This window comes from Tamandua tetradactyla, chromosome 16 (assembly GCF_023851605.1).
Source record: "Tamandua tetradactyla isolate mTamTet1 chromosome 16, mTamTet1.pri, whole genome shotgun sequence".
Classification (NCBI taxonomy): Eukaryota; Metazoa; Chordata; class Mammalia; order Pilosa; family Myrmecophagidae; genus Tamandua; species Tamandua tetradactyla.
Genome location: NC_135342.1, coordinates 75,049,895 through 75,075,273, shown reverse-complemented (window position 1 = coordinate 75,075,273; position 25,379 = coordinate 75,049,895). Strand labels below are relative to the sequence as shown.

The 25,379-nt window shown below is 40.6% G+C and overlaps 1 long non-coding RNA gene across 2 annotated transcripts in view; it reads left to right on the top strand.

Moving 5' to 3' along the window:
* The first annotated feature begins 864 nt into the window (after positions 1 to 864).
* LOC143659800 (uncharacterized) overlaps positions 865 to 25,379 on the top strand; it is a 28,344-nt gene continuing 3,829 nt past the window's right edge. Inside the window, exons 1-7 of one of the 2 annotated variants that reach the window (XR_013163753.1) lie at positions 865 to 1,893; positions 4,621 to 4,844; positions 8,893 to 9,001; positions 9,453 to 9,519; positions 15,177 to 15,276; positions 24,340 to 24,521; positions 25,038 to 25,228. This is a non-coding gene — a long non-coding RNA (uncharacterized LOC143659800). Of the gene's footprint in view, positions 1,894 to 4,620; positions 5,368 to 5,893; positions 7,783 to 8,892; positions 9,002 to 9,452; positions 9,520 to 15,176; positions 15,277 to 24,339; positions 24,522 to 25,037; positions 25,229 to 25,379 lie in introns of those variants that run through there. The other variant, XR_013163754.1, reaches the window with a different exon arrangement.

The window sequence follows — 25,379 nt, the reverse complement described above, 5'->3', positions numbered from 1 at the left end:
CGAGCTTATTATAAATTAATCTTGGAAGTGACAGTTAAGTCCATCTCACAGTCAGGGCGCAAGGAGTAGCATGAGTATGAAGACCAGTAGGCAGGGGTCACTGGGGACCATCTCAGAGGCTACCTAGGACATCACTCATCTCTGGTCCTTTGTCTATCAAATGGGGCCACAATAGTACTTTCCAGGATTGTGGTAAGAATTAAACATAAGGGTTGTGAACAGTGCTATCACTGATAGCTATCACTGTGCTCTCTTTCAATCCTTAACACTATGAGTTAGATATGAATATTTCCATTTTATAGATGAAAAAGCAGAAACTTTAAAAGGTGACATGTTTGTGGTCATATGGCTGGTAAGGAGCACAGAAGTATTGGAAGCCTGATTCCAAAGCCCTGGCTGTTCCCGCAAGCCCACACTATCTTCTTATATATAAACACGTTGTCTATGCTATATATTGACTAGAATATGCTATTACCTATTACAATTCAGAGGGTCATGGATTCAAGACCTCCAGAGACCTCCATTATAAAGCAGAGAAGGGTGTAAAACTGATCAGAACTGACCCAACATAATGCTTAGCTTTGCGCCTGGAACATGGGAATTGATCAATTATTGATAACTGTTAGGTCAGAGGAACCGGGAACGGCACGGCAACTGGAGCTGTGGACGATATGTCGCCCCTCCCAACATGGCTCCTGGAACCACCCCTTCCAGACACCCACTTCCGGAACTGATGACCCGCCCCTTCCGACCACCTGACTTCTGGAGAACCGCCCCTTCCGACCACCTGACTTCTGGAGAAACGCCCCTTCTGGCCACCTGACTTCCAGAGAACCGCCCCTTCCGGACATCACCTGACCCCTTGCTTAAAAACTGCCCACGCCATCACCCAGGTGCTGACTCACCTCCCTCCATCTTGGGTTTGGTGAGCTCAGCTGGAGTGCGCAGAAATAAACCCGCCGGCTTTAAATTTCCCCCTCTACGGTCCTTCTTTCTTACCCTTTCGGCTCCTAAACCTTTCAATAACTATTAATATTTTTAAGGTGTACCAGAATATTGATCTAAATTAATTGACGACTATTTAGAATAGTCTGAAATTTAAGAAATTAAGAACCCTTTAATACATGAATTCTCCTCTGCACTAAAATACAGAGATGTACACATTGGTGATGTGGGAGACTAATGATTTTTTAAATGAAAAAGTAGTTTAATTTATGAGTACTTTAGTCTTTTCTTGCAAGTCATAATTTACCACATACTTATATAGAATTTACTGTATGCTCATTTTTTTAAACACTTTACAAGTAACAACTCATTGAAATCCTCATTAACATTTGCATTTTACAAATGGGGACGCAAGAGGCAACGTGCAGTGAAGTCATTTTCCCAGAGTTGCTCAGTTAGCAAGTGGTGGAGTCAGGATTTGAACCTGGGCGCTGTGGCTGCAGGCTCCACGCTGGCAAGCACTACAGTATGCTGCCTTTTGAGTAATTACATCTTCTGTAACTCTCATTTGTATCCATAAGTGCATTCTCGATTGGAGAAACAGTGGCGTTATAGCTTATCTTCAGGAAACTGCACAGCTCCTTTTCCCAGGTTCCTGTCTTGTGGTCTGGTTGAAACAACCGCTAAATACTAAAGCCCTCCTGAGCTGTAACGTCATGCTTACTTCTGTTGTAGTATAACACCCCTACGACTGTGCTCCTGGGAATGAGTCATCGTAGCAGGCACTTGAGATGCCTTCTCAGCCTTTCCTTGGCCCACCGGCTTCAGTGCAGCTGTGACCGCTGGTTCTAGGGCCACTGCTGGTGCCTCATGCCAAATGCCTGCTGTGGAAGCTCTCTGCTTTGCCTTCTGTCAAGGCGAGGAAGGCTGCTGCCCAGCTACATTCAGGTATGAGCCCGAGGTGGGGGAGTCCATACACCGAGGGCGCAGCCCATGGTGGTTGGAAGTTAGTAGATAAATGCCCCAGACTTCCCGCTCACTGGCGGTCAGTTCTGAGGTCCACTCTAGTTGGCCCCTCAGAGGCCCTCCCAGGGGGGGAATGAGTCCCGTTTGCTCACCATAGGCCATGATTTGTTGGACTTCCTCCCTTTCTCATCTCATTTTCCCACTTCCTCACTCATGCATCTTGGACTCACCTCCCATATAAGCTACTTGTACCCAAGCCCTTGCCTCAGGGCCTGCTCTCTGAGGAACCAAAGCCAAGGCAGCTGAGCATTTGAAAGCCATCTGTAAGGTTACTGGAGGTGGGAAAGGAGATGAGGTCCTCTGTCTAGATTTCTGACCTGGATATGCTGCTTTGCAACAAACTGACGTTCCACCTTCAGGAATGTTCCTCAAACACCTTTCCTGAGGGTGTATATCTTGTTTATCGTTCTGTAACACTGGGGCTAGTGTAGGGCTTGCCCATGGGTCTGGAGGTAGACTGCTTGGGTTCATATCCCATGTGACTTTGGGCAGAAGTTTCTCTCTCTGGACTTCAATTCTCCCATTGGTAGAATTGGGATAGTAGTGGGATTTACCTCATGGGGTAGGGAGGATTAATTGAGCGATGCAGGACAAACACTTTGTAGAATTCCTGACCCACAGTATGTGATCAGTAAAAAGAGTGGCTTATATTTGGTTGACTTAGAATTTTTTAAATTTAGACTAAAGAATTGAAAGCACAATCTGAAATTTATCTCAGGCACTGTTCTGGTATTAGGATATCAGTGGCTCTCCTGACTTCTCCAAAACATAAAACAGTAGTCTTATTAGAAATGAACATTCTCAGGCAGTACCCCAGACCAGTTGAATCTGAAACTGAGGGGTAGGATTCAGCAATCCATGTTTTAATGAGCCCTCCATGGAACTGGGGTGTAGCTTAGGCCTGAGAACCACTTGCATAGATTCCTCACCCCCACCCCCCACCTCACCTTCTTTCAGCATTAACCCCCGTGGTTGAGAAATCTAAGACTTTATAGTGAAAAAAGTTTGGGACTGAGGTCAGAAGTAAACATATGAAAGCCCTTGTGCATATCTGTGCACTCATCTAAATAAAAAGTCAAGAAAGAACTGTAAATCAAGAGACTATTAACGGCATCTTACACTTCTATAAACAAACCCCATGCAGTTAAGCAGATATACTGCTTCATCTTGGGATGTGCATCTTAGTAAGAATCTCAAGGTACAAAGACATAGTCCATTCTTTCAGAGAGTTTACAATCCAGCTCAAGCACAATGGAGTAATGGTTTAGATCAGAGGGAACAGACTGGCCCTTAGAGACGTTGGTTTTCTTTGTTAAGAAATATCACACGGCTAGTTCAAGCTGAGTTTGCTTTCTCCTTCTGCAATTGAGAAAGCTTGGTAGAAAAGAGTGTGTCCTGGAAGAAAGAGCCTAGAAAGGAGTGTATGTGTGTGTCTGTGGGCCTGAGTAACATGGGAGCTCGTTTTGGTTTCCTCCCAAGAATTATAAGCTCCTGGGTCCATTTTATATATCCTCACATGAAGTGTTAGGAAGTTGATGTAAGAGCTGAAGGGCTGGGTGGAGGCTGAGTGAGGGAGAAGGTCTGAGGGTAGAAATCGGGGAGCAGAGAGGAGGTGTGGATTGCAGAAGCCAGGGAGTTTGGTATGGAAGCTCTTATGTCTTAGGCAAAGGTGTGGGTTTGGGGAATCTCAGCTCAGAAGAGGGCAGGGCCTTAGAGAAAACACGCTGCATTAGGCACACTCACTGTGAAAAGTCCTAGTGGGATTCAGTCATCCAGTGGACAGTTACGTGTCACTCCCAATGACAGCAAATAGAAATATTGTGATGAATAAGAAGTTATGCTCCTTCAGTGAGTGTTAAATATGCTGGTTCAAGTCCTGCTAAAATTTGAAAATACACCCGAGGAGCTGGAAAACCAATGATTTCAGAGACCCTTGTTCCCAAGGTGAGCATATATCCAGTGTGGTTGAGAACAGACCTGGTTTACTACTGTGGTCCTGGCATCCTGTCCAAGTTGGGTGACAAAATATATAGTCCTCCTACTAACTTTCACAACTGGTTTGGAATAGGCTGGGAACTGGGCATTTTTTTTACATGCCTGGTTTTCTTTGCTAGCAGTGAAATTTTGGGAGGCTTATTAAGACACCCTGGAAAGGTGAAGAGAAAATGCCAAGTCTGATCAATTACAAATGATTTGGTGTTAGATGAGCGGCAGCAGCCTCTCTGGCACCCCAGGCTTTGTTATTTTGTCTTATATTGCATTTGATCTACTTCCTGTGAGTGAGTGTGTGTGTGTGTGTGTGCACGCACGCGAGTGTGCAGGTGAGGGTGAGGGACTCCAAAGGACATGGAAATTTCATTTGGGTCCTGACAGAACTTAAAGAGGGAAATAACACCATGCCACTTGTGCTCTCCAAGTCACCTGTCTGAGTACATTGGTTGCAGTAGAGGTTATGACACGGTAAGCATTGGATTAGTTTAAAAAGTGTCAGTCCTAGTTCCTAGCTTCATATGGAAGTATTTCTAGATTCATAGACTATTCAAAGGTAGCTCTGATATCACCAGGGGTATAGTCCTGCAATAAGAAGTCACTCTCTTTTCTTTCTTTTTCATTATTGATATGGCATATTTACTTTTTTTTTTTCCTTAGAAGCTACTGGCTATGTGCTTCTTAGAACGTCATCTCATCACTGTGCCTGCCAAACCATCTGTCCATTCATCCGTCATCCATCTGCCTTGCCATCCATTCATCTTTAACATCCATCCCTCCATCCACAAATCCACTTATTCATCTTTATCATCCATCCAATTAACCATTCAAGCCATATTAATTGAGCATCAACTGTGGAAGCTAAGCTCTACCCTCAAGAGCAGGTAGTGTAGTGGAAGATGTGTCAGATAAACAGGGAATTATAATTCAAGCAAACCAGTCTTGGACAGAGGCTATGAGAATTCAGAGGGCAGCACCCAATCCAACCCTGGTGTAGGACTTTCAGGAAGGCTTCCTGGAAGAAGAGCTTCCTGAGCTGAGCCTGGAAGAAGAAATAAGAGAAAGGCGGGGGGTGTTGCAGTGAGACTACTTCATGTGCAAAGCCAGCAAGAACGTGCTCATGAAGACGAGAGCATGCATAGGTAGAGGGGCAGCTGTAGGCTGATCACGGGGGCTTTGTGAACCTTGCTGAGGAGCTTGGACTTTTCCCTGCAGGGACTGGGGAGCCAGTGAAGGACTTTTGGTAGGAAACATGATCTGAACTGAACTGCAAAACTAGAAATAGAAAGTCTGTTTTGGAGCTTGCGGTAACACATTTATGTTCTCTTTTTAATGATTCTTTTAAGATTTCAGAAGTAACCATAAGTTTATCACAGCCTAGGACACAATGCAAAGAGTTTTTAAAAGGTAATGACCTCCCACCCTTACTTGATTGGCACCATCACTACCAAAGATAAACTGATATTAACTTGTAGCTGTGTATATTTCAACCTCTTTTGCCAACTCAGTCAGGCCTGTACACATATATACCTGTATGATCAGTTTTTATTATTAAGTGGAATCATGCTACAAATAGTACTTGGCAATTTTGTTTTTTTACTAAGAATGCATCAGGGACGAACTTCCAGAACAATAATCTTAGCTCTAAACCATTCATTTCAGTCGCTTCATAATATTTCATTCGGGTGTGAAAATATTTTATACTCGACTATTCCTTTAATAATAAATATTCAGGTTTATTTCCACTTTCTTGCCATCATAAACAGTGCTGCAAAAGTGTTTGTGCATAAAAATGGCCTCGTGTACTGGTACTTGTATTGTAATATAATTGCCAAAAATGGGATTGCCAGGTCAAAATATATATGCATATTTTAATAGATACTTGAAAAATTTTTATTCTAAATGGCTGGATCAGTTTCCCTCCCTCCTGCAGCATATGAGAACAATTAACAGCACAGTCTTTGAGGGTCCTGTGTGCCAGGATCCTTCTCTCAAGAAGTTTACTGCCCAAAGAATAGCCTCGGAACCACCAGCAGCCTGTGGGAGCTTGTCAGAAATACATGCTCTCTGGCCCCACCTAAAACACCCGAAATGGAATCTTCATTTTGACAAATTTCAGGTGATTCGTGTGCACATTAAAGATTGAGCCTCACTGGTCTAGTGTGGTAGTGCTCATCCTTGTCTATGCTTCAGAATCACCTGGGAATGGGGGTGCCTGTTAAAATGCACAGGTCATGTCCCAGATCAGTTCTGTAACAGTCTTTGGTAAAGGTTTGTTTCTTAACCTGCTAGCCAAGTCCAGTGTGCATGCGTGAGTGAGAGCGCGAGTGAGAAGCACTGATCTAGGGGGAGGAAATGACAGATACCATACAACGGATTATCACCAGCATGGGCAAGGATTTAAGGCTCTGGGAAAGGAATGACTACTTTCTTGGGGAAGCTGACAGCAACTTCAGAGAAGCGGTAACATTTGATCTGAAAGAAGATTTAGCCAAACGAAAAGCCATGCTTTCGAAGGAGTTGGCGTGAAAAGTGGAGTGAGGCTACAGCAGGGACATTGCAGGGACTGTAGGACTAGATATGTAGATGGTAATGGACTGGATGGGCCTTGGTCTGATACGCCAAGATGCTCTAGCCTGTCATTATGGGTGGTGTCACCTTGATGAAGAGATGTAGGACTGGGGATTGAATGCCATATCCCATTAGACAGGCCAAAGTGGGCTTCCCCTGAAGAGCAACTGGTTGCTTTTATGGAAGATGTTGGGCAATCTTTTTCTTTGATTTCTCTAATGTTCCACCCACTGAATCTAGGCATCACCCTTCATTACTTCTTGAATAATTGCCAGATTTTCTTTCTCAGAGGTGGATGTAGGCTGCTGATGACCTATAATTAATTATTAACCAACTTGCTAACAAAGTGCTAATGGGGAATGCGAACAAATAACCGTGGAACCTTGAGCTATCCTTCATGACATAATAAGGACCTTTCAAATAGTCCTGGATATACTAGGTGAAAAATCATTTCAACTGGAGACCCAGGGGAAAAAAAAATTGGCATTGGTATTTGTTTATTGGTTGATTGGTTGGCTGGCTTATTTTAAATTAATAATACACAATTAACTAACACATTTTGTTCCAGGCAGAACTAAGGAAAAGAAAGACTCAGCCCCATGCCTCTTGGAAATAAGTATGTGTCGGGGGTTTGTTTACTAACCAGGGTTGCAGTTGCAATTAGTGTTGCCGTGGGATAGCAAAAATATTTTGACAAATAAATATACTCATATCTCTCCCACCAAATCAAGATATAGAACATTGTCATCAGCCTAAAATGTTCTTTCATAAACTGGGTAGTTAATTCTAACCCTGGCTGCAAGCAACCACTGAGCTGTATTTTGCCACTATCGGTTAGTTTGGAAATTCATATGAATGAAATCATACTCTTTTTGTTTCTGGCATCTTTTGTTCAACGCAGTGTTTTTGAGATTTAGCTATGATGCTGTGTGTACCCGTAGTTCATCCCTTTGTATTGCTGAGAAGTATTTTATTGTATGGGTTTGCTATAATTTGTTCATCTACTCATTTCTTGGTGGACATTTGGATTATTTCTAGTTTTTGACTACCATATAGAGAGATGCCATGAACATTGTTATAAGTCTATACATAAGCATATCTTTTAATTTCTCTTTGGTAAACACCTGGGAGTAGAATTGCTTGGTAGTATGGTTAGTGTATTTTGTTTAATAAGAAACTGCCAAACTGTTTTCCAAAGTGGTTGTAACATTTTACACACTTATTAGTAGTGTATGAGTTTTTCAGTTGTTTCACATCTCACCAACACTTGGTATTTCATTTTAGCCATTCTAGAGGTTATGTCCTTGTCTCTCACTGTGTTTTGATTTTCATTTCTCCAATGAGTAATGATGTTGAGTAATTTAATGTGCTTATTTGCTATAAACATATCTTTATTTTTTGTGAAGTGTGTGTTCAAATATTTTGCCTGTTTTAATTTTTTATCTTAATATTGTTATAAGAATTACTTGCATATTTAAGTTATGTGTACTTTATCAGATATATGTACTGTAAATATTTTCCCTTTGTGATATCTTTCAAAGAGAATTTTTTAATTTAAATTAAACTTTTCTCATTTTATTATTTTGTGCTTTCTTATTTTTGTGTCCTGTCTAACATTATGTAATTCAGGGATGTGAAGACTTTTTCCTTTAGAAGGTTTCTATTAAAATTTTTTAATCATATGATTCTTTTCAAAGTTTTTTGTTTGTTTGTTTGTTTTTGGTGTGTGTAATGGTTCCAGGTAAGGGTAAAGTTGCACTTTTTATTCCATACATATATCCAATTAATTTCCAGTTAATTGAAATTACTCTCCCTACTCCACTGAATTATGTTCACTGAGAATCAGTGTTCTGCGCACATGGATCCACTGTATTTCCGTATTATTTTAGAATCAGTTTGTCAATATCTACAAAAAAGAGCCTACTGAGCTTTTTAACTAGAATTTGGAAGATTTACATATTAAGTAAACTGAATCTTCCAATTCATGAATGCAGCACACCATTATTTATTGAGTTCTCTAATTTTTCTCAGAAATGTTTTGAGTTTTCACTGTCTGGTGTTATACTTACTCTGTTAAATTTATCTCAAAACATTTAATGTATTTTGATGTTATAAGTGGTATTTTAAAATTGTGTGTCTATTTGTTTCTATTTGTTTATTGCTAGTATATATAAAACACAATTGGTTTTTATATTTAACTTGTATTCTTGTTGAATTCCCTACTAGCTTTAGTACTCTAGTAGCTTTTATGGATTTCTTAGAATTTTCTACATTTACAATCCTATTACTTCTGAGTAAAGAATGTTTTATTTCTCCCTTTCCGGCTTATCTTTCATTTCTTCTTCTTGCCTTATTTCTTAGGCCAGATTCACCAATACAGTGTTGAAGAGAGGTTTTGAAAACAGACATTTTTGCCTTGTTCCAATCCCACGACATAGCATTCAATCTTGCACCATTAAGTGAAAAACGTGTAGGTTTTTTATTAATATTTTTTATCAGGTTGAGGAACTTTCTTTCTATTCATGATTTGTTGGGAGTTTTTAAAATCACCAATGGATATGGAGTTTTGACATGATTTTTCCACATCTTGAGATGTAATAAATTATTATTCTGTTTATGTCATGAATGATGTTGTTTTTTAATGTTAAATAAAATTTTCATTCCTGAATAAACCCCACATAGTGATGATATAATGTTTTTATTGCTGGATTAGATTTGCTAGTATTTTGTTAAGGATTTCTGCATCATGTTTGTGAGAGATAGAGAAGGTAGTTTCTTTTTTTGTAATATCTGTTTGGTTTTGGTATCTGGGTAATAAATGAGTTAGAGAGTATAAAATGAGATAGGGAATATTATCCCCTGTGGTAGTTTGAAATTGTATACCCCAGAAAATATCATGTTCTTTTAATCCATTCCTGTAGGTATAGATCTATTGTGGATGGAACCTTCGATTACTTATTTCAATTGACATTGACCTCCTCATTCAAGGTAGGTCTTAACCCTCTTTCTGGAGTCCTTTATAAGAGGATAAAACATGTACAGAAGCTAAAAGAAATGAAATTGAGAGAAACTCATGGATAAAGGCTTAGAAGAGCTGAGAGAGGAAGCCACTGAATCAGTAGCTGGGAGCAACAAAACCCAAGAAAAAAGAACAAGCCATGTGCTTTGCAATGTGACAGAGGAACCCAAGTTCACTGGTAACTGGTCTTCAGAGGTGGTATCATCCTGTTGATGCCTTGATTTGGACATTTTCATGGACTTAGAATTATAAACTCGTAAGCTAATAAATCCTCATTGTAAAAAACCAGTCAACTTCTGTTATATTGGATTTCATCAGCTTTGGCAAACCAAAACATTACCTTTTTTATTTTCTGAAAGAGTTAAAGATTGGTAATATTTCCTTCTTAAATGTTTGCTAGAATTCACCAATGAAGCCATCAAAACTTCCATAATGAGGAGGAATTAATTCAATTTCTTTAATAAATATGAGGCCATTCAGATTTCCTACTTCATCTTGTGTCACTTTTGGTAATTTGTGTCTTATAAAAAATTTGTCAATTTCATGTTATACATATGAAATTTATTGGCGTATAATTGTTCATAGTATTCCTTTATTGTGCTTTTAATATCTGTAGAATCTGTAGTGATATCCTCTCATTCATTCTTGATATTGGTAATTTTTGTTTTTCTACTTTTTGTTTACTCAGTCTAGCTAGAGTTTTATCAATTTTACTGAACTTGAAAGAACCAGCTTTTGGTTTGATTGATCGCATCTACTATTTTTCCATTTTCTATTTTATTGGTTTTATCTCTTTTCATTGATTTTCTTTTTTATTCACTTAATTTTCTATTCTTGGTATAACTTCTTAAGGAATAACTTTAGATAATTGATTTTTGATCATTTTTTCTTTTCTAATATAAGTTCCTAAAGGTATGGATTTCCTTTTCCATGCAGCTTCATATTTATCCTTCAAATTTTGATATGTTGTATTTAATTATAATATTTAAAATATTACCTAATTTCCATTGTGGTTTATTCTGTGGCTCATGGATTATTTATAAATATATCATTTAATTTATAAATTTTTGAGTATTTTTACGGTTGTTAAAATTGTTTTTGAATTTAATTCCATGTGGTTGGAATTACATGTGTGTGTGTGTGTGTGTGTGTGTGTGTATACTGCAAACTCTTTTAAATTTATGGAGGCTTATTTTATAATTGGAAAAATTTTATTCTCTCAATTAGGTAAAATTGGTTAATATGTTTTTCATGTTTTCTATATCATTACTGACTTTCTATCAATGTGCTTTATTAATTACTGAGAGATGAGTGTCAAATCTACAACTGTAAGTTTGGCTTTCTCTATTTCCTCACTGGCTCACGAGAAACTTCAGCCTCTTCTTCCAATGCACAGTGGTCTTTTAATTCCTTCTTTTCTAAAGAAGAGCTACTGGACTAGAAGGAAAAGTGATGCAAGTATAAGACAAATCTTAGTTGGCACTGAGGAAATACAAGCTTGTAAACTATGAGGGTATGGGCTGAAAGTACAGGTGGAGAAGTAAGCAGTGGAGGAAAGTGATGCTTCTGACTGAGAAGACAGTAAATAAAGATTCAGAACCAGATCAAAGATTCCAGTATTTTATTGGAGAGGGGATAGACATAACCTTTAACAAATGCCTACTCTTTGCCAGGTACTGTGCTCCTAGACTTTTTCATTTTTGTTTCAGGTTTTTTTATCCTCTGATATACTCTCTACCACCTTCTAAAATCAAATAGATGCCAGTCTTCTCTGCCACCCCTAATCCTGCTTGTCTTTCAACACAGATCAAATCCCATGTCTTCCCAGATGTAGGTCACTTCTCCTTTCTTTGAATTTCCTTAGCATCTTATTGTCACATCTCTTATGATACTTTATGAGCCTTAAACTCACAGCGCCTTGTTCAAGTTAAATGGGGAATGGTGAGTGTTTTAGTTTGCTAAATGCTGCCGAAATACAATACAGCAGAAATGATACAGCTTTTAAAAAAGGGAATTTATTAAGTTACAAGTTGATAGTTCTAAGGCCATAAAAATATCCAAACTAAGACATCCAGAGAAAGATACCTTGACTCAAGAAAGGCCAATGTCTTGGAGTAGTAAAGGGTATAGGAAAAAAAATAGGGGGAACAAAGGTTAAAATATATTGGATAGGTGGAAATATTAGTGATCAATGAGAGGGAGGGGAAAGGGGTATGGTATGTATGAGTTTTTTCTTTTAATTTCTTTTTCTGGAATGATGGAAATGTTCTAAAAAATGATCATGGTGATGAATATACAACTATGTGATGATATTGTGAACCATTGTCTGTATACCATGTATGGAATTTTTATATGTTAAGAATGTTCATTTTTTTTTTTTTTTTTTTTTTTAAAGAGAGGGAGGAAGGGAAGGAAAGACAGAGAAGGAAGGAAGGATGGAAGGAAGGAAGGGAGGAAGAAAGGGAAACATCTTTAAACATTTTCTTGTTTTATTATATTTTGTTTGTTTGTTTGTTTTTTACATGGGCTGGGGCCGGGAATCGAACCGGGGTCCTCCGGCATGGCAGGCAAGCACTCTTGCCCGCTGAGCCACCGCGGCCCGCCAAGAATGTTCATTTTTGTATGTTGTTTTGGCTTGTCAATTTAAAAAGTAATAATAAAAAAGAAAGGCCAATGCCTGTCACATGAGAAGGCACATGGCTAGTGTCTGTTGGTTCTTGTTCCCTATTCTGTTGCTTCCAGCTTCTGATGCCAGTGGTTTCTTCTCTAAGTGTCTGTGGGCCTTCCCTTAGCTCCTGCTGGATACAACTTTGGGTTCTAGCTTGCTTAGCATTTCATGGGAAGGCAAATGGTGACATCTACTGGTCTCTGCATCTCCAAAGTCCCAGCCTAGGCATCTGCTCTCTCTGTTGGCACTCCAGGCATCTCCAAATATCTGCATTGTTGTTAGCTCTCAAGCAACTGTGTTTTCTCCAAAATGTCTCCCCTTTTAAGGGGCTCCAGTAAACTAATCAAGACCCAACTAGAATGGGCAGAGTCATATCTCCATCTAATCAAAAGGTCACAACCACAATTAAGTGTTCCACATCTCCGTGGAAACAATCCAGTGAAAATTTCTACCCTAAACAATAGGTTTGCCCCCACAGATTGGATTAGGAAAGAAAACATGGCTTTTCTGGGGTGCATAACAATTTCAAACCAGCCCAGTGAGGGAGAAATTGTTGGAAGCTCTGCCAGGTCTGGAAAGGGGGGGCAGCTTGAGGGGAAGTTCCTATAATTCCAGCTACTAAATTCCAAAACCTCAATTTTATGAATTTACCTGTAGTTTTGGGGGATGTGTAATGCTGAGCAAATTCACATGGAACTAGTATGTTCATGAGGGTCAAGGTATTGATTTACTGTGGGGAATCCTCAATGCCGCAGGGCAGGAATATTTGCTGAGGATGTTCAAAGCCATCTCTGGAACTTGCTACTATGCCTATGTGTCCTTTTTCTACAAATGGTCCCATCAGTCACCCTACTGATCTAGCCTATGACTGCATACTCATCCTTCTGCCTCTGCACATCTGGTCACCCACAGAGTTAGCCTGCTAGACATTTCTTGGATTGCTTTGCTTCTCCCCATCCTCATGTGTACTCCTGAGTCTGGATTTCCATCACTTCCTTCCTGGATGCCTCTGTTGCCTTCTAAGTTTCATGTTCATCCACTCTCATTTGCCTTCTGCACCATTCCAGAGTAATTGATCTAGAACTCAATTTTGGGATTAAGTCTAATCATGAACTCCTTTTAATTATTTTAGATTAAAAGCTGCTCCTTCTGACTGAAAGGTGACTGTCCTCTGTGATTGGCCAAACATCCCATTTACGTTCTCATATTGCCTCTCTAGCTGATGAAGGGTCGAGTTCTTTCCCGTTTGGGGTCTCTTTTGCTCCCTCTCCTCCTTGGCTACCATATTTATGAAGGATAAACCAAGGACATCAGCTCAAATTCTTGAATTCTCTCTTAAGAGGCTGTTTATAACTAGTCTGCCTCGCTGATTTTGTGGAGAGACATTAGTGTTTGCAGATCCCATTATTAATGCTGTTGGGGCTGAATCTTACCTGAGTAGAGTAAGAGGAGACTCTTCCTGGTTCAACAAAGTTTCATAAGAGCTAGAGAGTGTTCTTCATCAGTAAAGTATATTTTCTGTTAAGAATGTCTGGCAAGAATGCCATGGGAAGGTTCTGTCTTAGGGCAATGCACCCCAACACGGGCCTGCCAGAGCATACATCTGAGAGAACTGACCCCCTTCCCTTGAGTAGAAAGAGAAAAATAGTTTGAAATATATCTCCAGTTACATGACAGAGCTCTGGAAGAACAATCATTGCTCATCTGGAAACTGACAAATTCTACAAATCTGTTATTGTCTTACCATTTGGACAAAACTCTCAACCACTCTGTTATTCTCCTTTCCAGACTTGACTCTTCCTCCATTCCTATAAGGTTGTTGTTATTTCTCCTATTTTGAAAATAACGAACTTGAGGTAAGGAAGATTAATAAACACATGCAAAATTATTTTCCTTTTAGTGTCAGAGTCAGGATTTGTGCTGTTTCTTTCTATTCGGTGGCCCTGATTCCAAAATAATGAGATGAAAGTATTTAATTAATTAAGATAATTTATAAACATGACCTTTCAATTACTTTCCTAATTTGTTCACTATGGGATGTTTGTTTACAAAGCACATATTCAACTTTTCAGGAGGAATTCAGGGTCTGTGTGGGAGATACTGAGTCCATTCTTCCACGAACACCATATGCCAGCATTTGCTTCCCATGGGGAGAAAAGAGAACAAGAGGAGAAGAATTCAGAGGAGGGGCAGCCACTGGGAGAACACTGAAGCACAGTCTTAATTTTTTTAAATTATAAAACAATGCATACACATTGTTGACATTTGAATAAAACTGAAAACATCATATTTAATGTCATTGCTAAAACTTAGTGGGCATCTATCACTTGTGTACCCAGCCCCTCACCCCTACTCTTCTCCAACGCCTTAAGACGCAGAGGCTCTCTGTTTTTTCCAATAATTTCTTTACCTGCTCCAAACTCATGGTTTCCATGGAAATTTCCATTTTATTTCATGACCCCCATGTGCCTCTCTCTGCCTCCCCCCCCCCCCCCACAGGTCACGAGATGATTAGTCAGGAGGAACTAATCACAGCCCTTCCTTTGGAGTTTTGAATCTGAGGTTCTAAAGAGCATCTGTCTTTCTCCAGTAGAGAAAAGCCTGGATGAAAAAAATGAATACATAAAAGAGAAAAGAAGGAAGGTGCTCAATATTTAGATTTCTGTTAGGTGGTAAAAATCCATTTCTAGTGATCAGGTATAAATCTTCCCACCTGGGTTTAGTTTTTGGTTCTCTTCTTCATTAGCTGTGTGACTTGGACAAGCACTCTCTCCTCTACATACTTTAGTTTTCTTCAGCCATAAAATGGCATTGTTCAGAGGATTGAATTAGTAAGTGTAAGGAGCTTAGACAGTATTTCACACAGAGTGAGCATGATTTAACTAGCGTTGCTGGTCCTGGTAGCAGCGGCAGCCATACCAGGTGTTGTAATAATGGTCATATTTTCATTTTATGCAGAAAACAGCAGAAGAAAAGTCAAGGACAATATACTGTTGGCATTCAAGTTTCCAGGTTGAAGTTGTTTTTAAGATGCTGCTGCAAGTCTGCCCTTATGAAGGTTTGCTTTTTCAACTCTTCCTTGAATTCCATAAGTTGGTAAATTCTCTTACTGTCTAACTTGGTTTGAGTTGAGTTTGTTACACTTGCCACCAAGAGTCCTGATAACTACTAACCAAAATGTATTGGGCATTTGACAGATTGAGTATAAATGAGTGAAATATGAAAGTGGTATAACAAATACTTACGTCTATTAACTAGAAATAACATAGTTTAACAATTTGACATATTTGCTTCAGATTTTTAATTTTATGATCATTATCATTACATAAAATGTGACAAGTATCGTTGAAGCCTCCTCTGTCCCGTTACCAGCCCCATTTCCCTTCCTCCCTCCCCAGAGAAAACTTATATTTTGGTGAGCACCCTTCAACTCCATATTTTTATACATTTACTACATGAGCATATATCAATAGATAATATATGGTAATAAATGCATTGACACTATGTTATGCAGTGCTTATCTTTCTACAGTGTCCTTTTAAAATTCAGTGTACATATAGATCAAGTGCTTTCACTTTAGGTTTTGAAATTTTCATTATCTGAACGTAACATAATTGATCCATTTCTCTCCTGATTAACACTTAGTTTTTTTCGTTCATTTATTTGTTTTGCTCTCACAAACCATTAGCATGTTTAATTTCTTCTTGGGCATGAGTGTGAGCATTTCTTTAGAGGACATACATTAGAGAATTGGGGTCACTGGCTGGCAAGATGTGGGCGTCTTTCATATCACTAGATGCTGCCTGATTGCCAATGTGTATGTCCAAGGGTAGCACATGCACGATATCTCCAATATTTGGTATTGCCATTTAAAAAAGCTTGCCAATCATTTTGTTGTACAGTGGAATTTTATAATTATTTTAGTTGAGGAATCACCAGAAAAGTTGAGGAACTTTATGGGTGTTTATAGATCATATATAATTCCTTTTCTATAAATGGAATGCAGGTAGCTCTTGCTATTCTGTGTTTTTATCCTGCCTTCTTTTATATGGAAACTGAAAATTTGGTTATCATCAAAATTCACGGTCTGTTTCTTTATGACTGGTGCCTTTAATGTCTTATTTAAGAAATAATTCCATATCATTAAGTTATAAACATATTCTTTTACATTCCTGTTAATTCTATTTTGATTTTAGGTTTTATACATTTATGTCACCTAGTAATTTTCTGTGGTGCAAAGTAAGGGTCTAATTATATTTTGCATCTTCTATAAATATCATTTGTAGCAATACATTTAATGAACAGTCCATCCTTCCCTTCCCGATTGGTAATGTTAACCCTTGTCATATACATGGGACACTGCTTCTTGGTTCTCCGTGCCACCCCATTCCATGCCATCCCATCCTATACTGGACCATCCTATCCCAAGCCATGCCATTCTATGTTTTGTCTATTTATCCCTGGACCCTTCTTAATTGCCATAGTTTCTGTAGTGATTTTAAAACTCATCTGCAAATTCCATGACATTCTTCCATCAAGAAACTTAATTCCCCAATGCTTTGTTATCACAGATTTTAGTGATGAATTCTGACCAATAGAATGTGGTGGAAATGATATTGTGTGGCTTTCGAGGGCTAGGTCATAAAACGTGACACAGCCTGCATCTGGCTCTCTCGTGGGACACTTCCTTTTGGAATCCAGCCCTCATGCAGGGAAGCCAAGTGACCCTATGAAGAGGTCACATGTAGGTGATGCAGCCTACAACCCCAGCTGAGTTCCCAGCCAACAGTCAGCAATGACAACCGTACAGGTGGGTGAACGAGCCTTCAGTTGTTTCCAGCCAGAGTAGTACTTGTGCTGTCCCCTGCTTATGCCTCTTGGTGTAGGTAAGAGAGCTCATCACTGAGGCTTGCTCAAACTGCAGATTTGCAGACAAAACACAGCATTGTTGTTTTAAGCAACTAAGCCTTGAGGTGATTTTTTAGGTGGCAGTGTATATTATAGCAGCCTCCTCTTTTCATTCTTCTTAGCAACTGTCTTTGCCATTCTCAGATCTTTCTCCTTCAATATCAATTTTTAGATCTGTTTGTCAACTTCCATGACAAACCCTGCTGGGATTTTAATTGTAAGCCTATTTAATTTATAGGTTAATTGAGGGAATTGACCTGATACTAATTTTCCCATCGATAAATATAGTATATTTATCTTTATAAATTTTTATATCTTTAAATGAGTACATTTCATCCAGAAGTCTTATATATTTTATAATAATAAAGTATATTGTGCTTTTTTCTATGATATTATCTAGTTGTTTAGTGCTGGTTTATAGTAATGGTATTTAAAAAAAATTGAACCTATAGCTGGCCATCTTGTTAAATTATTCTTTTAGTTCTAATAGTTTGCTTTTCTATATAAATTTTAGGATAATTATAACAATGTATATAGAAGCATTTTTTACTTTTCATTTCTAATCCTCAACTCTTGTTTTCATTTTTTGGCCTCCTTCATGAATTAACATCTCCAGGACGACAGATAGAAAGTGATTTTAGAGTATATCTTTGTCCTTTTTCTGACTTTAAAAAGAATCTAATGTTTCACAACTAACTATGAATTTTATAGTAGGTTTATGGAAACCAGGTTAAATGTATCAGGTTAAATAATTTTCTTCTATTCCTGTATTCCTAAGAATTTCTCTTATGAATGGGTATTAAATGTTATAAAATGCCTTTACCTGTATCATTTGAAATTATCATTTTCTACTATTGAACCATTCTTGCATTTCTGGGATAAAAATGTGCTTGATATGGTATCATTCTCTGCTATATAGTACCACATTTCATTTGGTAATATTGTATTTAGGCCACTTGCATTTGTGTTCATGAGCCATATTACTTTATATTTTTCTTTTCTTGGACTGTTCTTACCAGTTTGGTTAGCCAGGTCTTTAAAATGAGTTCATTAGTTTTTCCCTCATCACCTGTACTTTTCTGTCCAGGTTCCATGGATTGATTTTGCTACAGGTGGATTTGTTTCAGAATAGTCTTGTAACACTGGGCTGAAAATCTCTCTGAGCCTAATTCCTTAAAATAAATCTATTTTATTTAAAAATGATTATAGGAGTACAGGAAATTGCAAATAAATGTCCAGGCAGGTTCTGGGCCTGCCCACCATCAGCCTTCCCTAATATTGATATCTGTATATCTACAGTACAGTATCAATACAGGAAATTGTCTCATTCCTTTTCCACTATTTAATTCTGTCACTGGCTGTTAGTCTATTTATATTTTCTAATTCTTCTTAGGCTATTTTTGTTATATATATTTAATATCATTTATTTCATCTAAATTATCAAAATTATTGATACTCGTCTTCCACTTCTACCTCTCATCCTTTCTGATTTCTCCTCTGGAATGCCTGGTATGATTCTATCCTCTTTGTCTAAGCCACCAATGCCTCTTCTCTGGATTGTTGCAAGAACTTCTAACATTGTTCACCCTCTGCTCATCTAAACCCCAATCCCCTCCTGAAGTCACTGTGGGCATATCCCCATCTGATTGGAAATGACCCAATGGCTTCTTTCCCATTGCACTTAGAGAGAAATCCAAAGTCCTTGTCCTAACTTGGAAGGACTTCTGTGATCCGGCCCCTTCTCTGACCCTCTGGGTTTCCACCGTCCAGCTCATGAGGGTTTCCCACAATACTGCCGTTCTTCCCATCCTCAGCCATGCTCTCTCCTGCTTTACGGCCATCCTCAGCCATGCTCTCTCCTGCTTTACGGCCATCCTCAGCCATGCTCTCTCCTGCTTTACGGCCATCCTCAGCCATGCTCTCTCCTGCTTTACGGCCATCCTCAGCCATGCTCTCTCCTGCTTTACGGCCATCCTCAGCCATGCTCTCTCCTGCTTTACGGCCTTTGCATTAGCCGTTCTCTCGGCGTTGCCTGAGTCGTTCTTCATGAAGTGTCCTCTTGGGCTGGCTCCATCCTGTTCCAGGTTGTGCTCAAGTGTCTCCATTTCAGGTGGACTTTCCTGGCCTTCCTGTCTAAAGGACCCCCTGATTCTAGTTACTCTCTCCCTAGCCCTCAGTTTTATTTTCTTTGCAGCACTTGCAGCTGTTACCTTATTTCAATGTGACATCTGCTCACAGTTGTATCCCTGGCACCTAAAACAGTGCAAATCATATAGGAGATAGTGTATAATAAATATTTGATGGATGAACGAATGAATGAAATGTATGGTTGTGCCCATAGTATGGCTGTACCTGGACATTCAACACCCTTGGGGGTCTGGTGACAGCAGATATCTTTTCTGAGTGGAAATCTCAAACATTAGCAGGATGGTCCATACTTTTCACTTTGTGTTTGCATTTATTGCTTTATCTGATCCTCCCATGTGAGCTATGCAGTGTAGCTAATGGGTGTTCCACTTTATTGATGAGGACACTTGGCTAAACCATTTACCAAAATGTTACACAGTGGCCAAGGCAGACCAAGAAACTTATAGAAAAAACTTTCCTTTTGCTCTGTACTCCAAGAAGAGAAAGTGAAGATTAACCAAAATGAGTGTTTCTGCTGAGCATACTTCATGCACAGTAAGTTTTCTAGAGCCTTAAAATAAAATTAAATGAAATGGCAAAGTCCAGATTGAGATTGGAACAGGAAAGAAAGCAAAAGTTTACCTCAAAGAATGAGTTTTTGGCTTTTTGTTTTGTTTTGTTTATTTTTTAATGCCATGCTTACGGAGGGAGGGAAATGGGGAAGACATGGCCTAACAGCATTTAGAATTCTCTTTCCTTGAGCTGTTTTTTTCACTGTGGCTGGTCGGGTTTATGTGGCAGTTGCGAGCTGGGGTTGCAGTGATCTAGGCTCTTGATTTTCCTTTAAATAAATCACTTAAAGGTAAGTGTATCTGTCAGGGTTCTCTAGAGAAACAGAACCAACGGGAGATATCTGTAAATATGAGATTCATAAGAGTCTCATGCAACTGTGCTGATGCAAGAGTCCAAAGTCTGCAGGGCAAGCTGCGAGCTGGCAACTCCAGTGAAGGTCCTCAACAAATGTCCCAGGACAGGCTGGCTGGCTAAAGCAGAAAAGATTCTCTCTTATGAATACTCCATAGATCATTGCAGAAAACACTCCCCTTAGCCGACTGCAGATGTAATCAGCTGTGGATGCAGCCAACGTGCTCATGATTTAAGTTCAAGAAGTGTCCTCCCAGCCACAGACAGGCCAGTGCTTGTTTAACCAGACAACTGGGCACCCTCGCCTTGCCGAGTTGACACATGAACCTGACCGTCACAGTGAGTTTAGGGAGAACTGGGACGTCTTAAGGTCTGTTTACTGGTTCTGATCCTTTGGCTCTGAGTGGAATAGAGTTGGTGGGGCAGTTCACGGGAGTCAGATTTCCCATCTCAGAAAGGAAGGCAGGCAGGGTGCTGGGGTCCCCTGGTGGTCCCTGCTGACAGTGGCTGCACAGTAGGCTCTCTTCTCCTTGGAATGCTCTCTGGTCCTCTCCACACGTTTGTTCCATGATCTCTGCTTCTGGTTAAGTCACAGCTGAACTAGTGCAAAAACAAAACGAACATTAAACCTGTGTCCAACATGCTCATACACAATAAATACATGGGAACAAAAGTGGTAGAGTTCAGTCAAATTAGCTGGTAAGCATCTATCCTTAATACTGCTGGTTTGGCTAATTTATCTCTCAAAAAAGTCCTGTGTTTGCCTCTATAAATAGTCAAGTTAAAGAAACCGTTTTATGTGCACTTCACCATTATATCAAGTCTTTTTTTTTTTTTTTTAAATGTTTATCTCAATAGCCTCTGGAGCTGGAAACAAAATCACTGATCCTTTCTTTACTCACAGCTCCTCCCTTGGGAGATAGCTCCAACTTTGTGATTTATTTTACTTTTAATAAAATATTGAATGCCATTTTCTCTAATTATTTCTTATTGAATGTACTCCTTAAGTTCCTTTTTTCAAATAAAAAGAATAAAACCGACCAAGTAATAGGACAATCGTTCTATCACTACTGATAATTATACATTTTGTTCTCATTGTAATTGCCCTGGTTTGAACTGCGCTTATTTTAGCAGAAAGCGTTCATTATTTTATCAACAACTGGCAGACCCCGCTGGTATTTACTGACTTTTCTTTAACCAAAACAAGGATTATAGTTCCTATCCATGCTTCAGCTGCTAAATCTTTGCTAAGAAATTTGGGAACCCCTTTTGAATGAAACACTGTACAAAGCTTTGAGCACTCTTTGCAACTGAGTTGTATTAAATGATAGACAAAAAAAGCCCTCTGAAGAATTGGTGCTTAATTACAACTTAATTAGCATAATTACGCATGCTAATAGCATCTCAAATGAATAGCAGTTGTCAGGAGGTTGGGACCATCTGTAAGAATGTCGGATTAATACATCATTTTTTATTTCTAACAACGCTGTAACTCTTTCCCTGAAAGTGATTTTCATTAATCAAGTTCATTTTTATTATATAGAAAATTTGGCATTTTTCATTATGGGCCATTATCTGTTTCCCCATGCAGCCCTAATACAATACTAATGAGCCCCCGTGTGGCTGGCCCACACTGACAATGGTGGTACAGGTGTATTACTATAATTGTTACAAACAGCACATTGTACCTCTGGAGTGGCGGAGTACTGTTCTCCCAGCACCCGCCTCTCCACTTGGTACCCTCCCTAGGGCCTAGTACGATTTTCAGAGCTTTATGAAAAACATACATGTTTGTGGTTACAGGGAAGCTATTTAAAGAGAAAGCGGCCCGTTCTTACCTGCGGCCCAGCATGCCGTAGTTGCTGAGACTCCCTTCTGTGGGGGTGGAAGGCTGCCGGGTGCTGGGGGGGAGGAGGCAGGCGGCTGCGGGCCGGTCCCAGGATGCGGGTGGCACCCCTGACTGCTGCACATGACCCTAAGGGCGGGGGTGGGGGTGGGGACGTGTGTCTTCACGGGTCTTAGCCCCAAGAAGCACCGAAATTCACGTCTGGATCCCGCACGCGTGGAGCGGCCGGCTGCGTGGAGGTCGGGGGAGTCTGTCTTGTCTCGGAGCTGCCTGGCTTTTAGGCTGCAGTGGGGGAGCATCCACGCCCCCCCCCCCCCCATCCCTGCCCTCTCCCCCAGACACACACACTCAGACTCTTTATGTGGTTATTTTGGGGGGCGCTCCAGGCTCAGAATCCGAAGACGCCTGCCTGGGGTCTCCCTGCAGAGGGGTGAGGGGTCCTTGAGCTCTCTTCCCCGCCTCCAGGCTCAGGGCGTGCCTCAGCCTGATTCCACCTGGGCCTCTGTGGTGTGCGGCTGTCACAACCAAAGGACCACGGCTTTATTCCACCCGCCATCCCTGGGAGGGAAGGAAGGGCTGTGGCCCCACAGTCATGCCCCTGGTCCCGAGGTAAGACCCCCCCTGCCCACCTCAGCCCCTGCTCTTTAGAACCCCATGCTAGAGGGCGTCAGGGAAGGGAGAGGCCAGTGATGCGCGTTTACCCTTGGCATCTGCAGATGGGAAAGCGGGGTTGTGCTGCCCAGAGCTCTCCCTGGTCTCAGTGGGGTGAGAGCACAGCGAGGTGTCCCCTCTCTGAATCCACACTAAGGCACCAGTAGCAGTGAAACAGGCGGGCTATGGATTGGGGATATCGTAGCCTGGGGCAAACTTAGACTAAAACAGCTGCTTTTGCATGTCCACAACTCAAATTTAACTGGGGATCATGCATTGTCCTTTGTTTTTTTCCTTCTAAGCCTGGCAGCCCTCCTGTGGAGCCAGACTGTAGACTTGGGTCCTGGCCCTGCACTGGCTAGCTGTGTGACTCTGGGCCATTTACCTGAACACTCTGTGCTTTGTCTCCCTTGTATAATGAGGACAGTGTTGCTTACGTTGGGAGATCGTTGCAAGGATTAAATGATTTAGAAAGGGTCAAGCCCCTAGAACAGTATTGCCAATAAGCAGATATCATATCAGTACCAAGACCTATCGATAACGTCTTTGGGAGCTGGGGCGAGCACTGACCTTTGTTCCACATTCAACTTGACTGCATTTGTGACCTCCTATTTGTCTATATCACCACAGCACTAGACACTGGACATTTTAAAACCAAAAGGTTTCATGATGCCCTTGAGGATAGACTAATGTTTGCCAAGAGGTCCAAAGCGTGTGCCAGGCGCCACTTGGGATCTCAGTGTGAAGCACAGAGAGCAGCTATTCCCAGCCAGGTCGGGGCCAGCACAGAGCATTGCTTAGAGCACTGGCTTTGCAGCATAGGGAATTGGGTTCAAATCCCAATCCTTCCAATTACCAGCCAGGGGGCTCTTCCACAGACTCTGTGAGACTGCTGAGTCTTTATTGGCAAACAGCATTATTAATGGTCTCCTTGCAAAGAGCATGAGAGCTGTGTGTCCACTGCTTCCATGGTGCAGTGGTTTCAGATAGCACAGACACTACAAGGCCATGATCTGATGTGTTAGTGTGCAAAGTGCTTAGGACTTCCCCAGGAGCTATTGTTGTGCTTCTCATGACTAGGATTCCTTACTCCTGCAGTCTCCCCTTAAGCGGAGGAGTGAGAATCCTGCACCTAGCAATGGGGGCATCCTTGGCGGGGCCTCTGCACCAAGAGGCTGCTGCTTGCTGCTTAGTGTGAGCTGCCACTGGGAGAGGCACTCTGCCCATGACACCTCTGGTCAGCCCCGGACAAAAAAGCAGGCAGGCAGCCCACTGACTGCTTTTTCTAAAGAAACTCAGGTGCTTGGGATAGCAGGCGCAGTCTGCTTTCCTTGTTTACGGAGGCCTGCCGTGCATTCAGGTATGTAGTACCAATGTCCATGTGCACACGTCACCACAGCACGTGCACTGTGAGGACTAAGTCTGCTCTTTGCCCCTTCAGCACCAGCAGGGCCACCTTGAAACACATGGGTGTGACCTGAAGGAAGACGTTGCCCTCCACACTTAAGAAGGGAGACACCTCTGATGTTCCTACGAACAGGGTTGAGAGTAGAACCAACTGGAAACATATGAAGCCCTTAGAAAGTGCCTGCTGCTCCTGCAATCACTCATGCAAGCATCCTGGATTATTTTAACAAACATCAAATGAATCCTTTTTCTCTGCAGAGCTAGGAACTGACAAAGTGAGATATCATCTGGTGGGACTCCGAAGGGAATGAAGGGTTTGGTCCTCTATGAACCTTTGACCTCGTGGAAGAATCAGACGGGACATGCATGAGCTGAAGACATCAGGGAGGACTCAAGGGAGCTGGAGAAAATGGGGGAAAGAAGCCACATCGAGAGTGCAAGTGAGAAGGGAAGGTTTCTATTGGTTTTGTACAAAGGCACTGTAACTACTAGGCTGCTTTGGAATCTCATCTCCAACTTTCAAATGTACATGCCCATCAAGCCAGCAAATTCACAGCTAGGAATTTTTTCCTTTAGTTCTATCATTCATTCAGAATGGATTTTAGAAACCAAAGACTAGGAACAACCAGGATATTTATTAATGGGAGAATGGCAAATAAGTCATTATATATTTAAGCAATGGCATGTGATGACGTTATTAAAAATAATACAGTAGATTCGTGTACAGTAACTTGGAAAGATCTCAAAGATCCTTTATTGCATGAAAATACCGAAGGCAGTACAATGAGCTTGGTCTGTCCCCCTTGGTGGGAAAAAAAATTGGAGATAAACATATAGGCCTAGAACAAAATATAGTTAACAGTGTGTGGCGCTGAAGAGAGGCCCTGGGCCCAGGAGTTAAATGGAGACTTAAATTTTTTATATATCCTTTTGTTATGTTTTCATTTCCCCCCAAGTGTGTATTAATTTTTCAACTGGAAAAAAAGAACATCATAAAATGCAGTCCCTCCTCAGCAGTATGACACAGAGACAATCGTCCAGGAGAGCTGCCCGAGTGGCTGGCGGCTGGATGTGTTTACAGCCCTACAGCCCGAAACAGTCCTCCCATATCCCTTCTAGAAGATTCTGTTAATATCATAGGGGTATGGTATGTATAGTTTTTTTTTTTCTCTATTATCATTTTATTTCTTTTTCTGTGGTCTTTTTATTTCTTTTTCTAAATCGATGCAAATGTACTAAGAAATGATGAATATGCAACTATGTGATTATATAAAGAATTACTGATTATATATGTAGAA